Source organism: Pygoscelis adeliae, unplaced genomic scaffold (genome assembly GCF_000699105.1).
Source record: "Pygoscelis adeliae isolate BGI_AS28 unplaced genomic scaffold, ASM69910v1 Scaffold69, whole genome shotgun sequence".
In the NCBI taxonomy this organism is placed as follows: Eukaryota; Metazoa; Chordata; class Aves; order Sphenisciformes; family Spheniscidae; genus Pygoscelis; species Pygoscelis adeliae.
This window is the reverse complement of record NW_008825619.1, coordinates 5,124,865-5,126,758: the sequence shown is the minus strand read 5'-3', so window position 1 is coordinate 5,126,758 and position 1,894 is coordinate 5,124,865.

Genomic DNA, 1,894 nt, shown 5'->3' with positions numbered 1-1,894 from the left:
TGGGCGAGGGGGTTAAGCGGTCCCCGGGATGTCGCATAGGTTTGTACCGTTTGGCACTTAAATGCCGGGCTTGGAGCATATAGCATATATACTCTATATCGCTAAAAAAAATATACGTATCTATATATAACTGTGTAGTGTGTGTATATATACACACACCATATATACACTATACATACTACATATATAAAAGTATATATATAGTGAGATATATATACTATGTGGTGTATATACACACAGACAATACATATAACTATATATGTATACACACTACCGTATAGTAGGTATACAGTTGCAGTCACTCATGTCATTATTACTGCTTCAGTACAGCAAACGTTTGGAGGAGTCATGACATTCCATCACTTTTCCCTTTCAGCGTAAATGAGCATCTTTCGCTCTTCATAGAAAGCGGCTTTTTTTTAAAGGGTGCTCCTATCACCCGGATTCAGCTGTCCTAGCTAAGCACGGAGTAGCCAATATGGGCAAACACTTGCCAAGACACCTCAGGGTGTCTCGGCGACTGACCTGCAGAGTCCTGTGCCGGGTAAGAAACGGGAACGCAAGGACTTTACGGGAGACGCAGCCCTACGGGCAATTTCCTTCCTAGTCACGTCAAAACACGTTCTGTGTTAGCGTGGCACAGCCATACACGTCTCACCAAGGTCACTGCCAAAACACACGGTGGCCTCGGTAGAAACAGGACCAGGCCATCGCAGTACGTGGTCACCGCCCAGGTGACGGTCAAACACCACAGGAGCCAAAGCCGGGTGCTGGCCCCTCGTGTGGACTTAAGTTACGCACCCGCTCCCCAGCTGCTTCCACAGACGCTTCCGTAGCGCTTTCTCCTCCGGAGAAGCAGCTTTGAACGTTGTGCTGAAATGCCTATAGATCACTTCCACTGTAATATAGACAAAAGTTCTCTAAAAAACATTACAGCTCTACCCTCTTCACAGAAAAACTGGAAGAGCTAAATTTTACATGTAAGTCTTCTTGTCCAAAAAATCAAATCCCAGGAATTACAAAGCTAGGAATTCTTCTGTAAGAAAAATGTAAGATAAAAGAGTGGCTTCGCTTTCTTTTATGCTTAATAAATTCTAAAGAAATAATGAGTAGCAAAATGCTCCTATTTTCTAATTCGCCCTTATTTTCACAGATTTGTTCAGAAGTCTGAACAAAATAGACTTTGCTTAATTCTTGAGATGACTACACTCACATTTTGATAAACAATTATTTTCTTTAAAAAATGCTACCAAGACAGGTACAACTGTGATGAGCTTTTAAATATTTTTATTTTAACTTCTGTCCAGTATCTCCTCTAATTCTAGATTAACGGGGCATTAATAACACCAGAGATTGTTAAAATAACAGTTACACCATCATTTCTCTGAAACTTGCCCATGCAGCAGGCTTGGCTGGTAAGTCAGGTGATACGCATTTATACAAAGTCTCTGAAAATTTTCTGAAGGTTAAGGTTTTCTTGGCTTAATCCAAAATTCATATTTGGTTAGAACTGCAGAGTCATTCAAGTTGGAGGGGACCTGTGAGGTCTCTAGTCCAACCTCCTGCTCAAAGAAAGATCAAAACTGAATTCTGACGTCGTTGCTCAGTGCCTTGTCCAGCCGGATCTTGAAAACCACCAATGATGGGGATTCCACAACCTGTTCCAGTGCTTAATAGTCCTCAGTGATTTTCTTTTCCTTAGACGCAGTCCTGTTTCAGTTTATGACCACTGCCTGTCATCCACTCACTCTGCACTTCAGTACAGAGCCTGGCTCCGCTTTCTTGATAACCCCCTTGCAGGTACTGGAAGGCTGCTATTAGGTTTCCCTTCCCCAGGCTGAACAACTCCAGCTTTCCTGGCATCTCCTCACACAGCAAATGCTCCGGCTTGGTG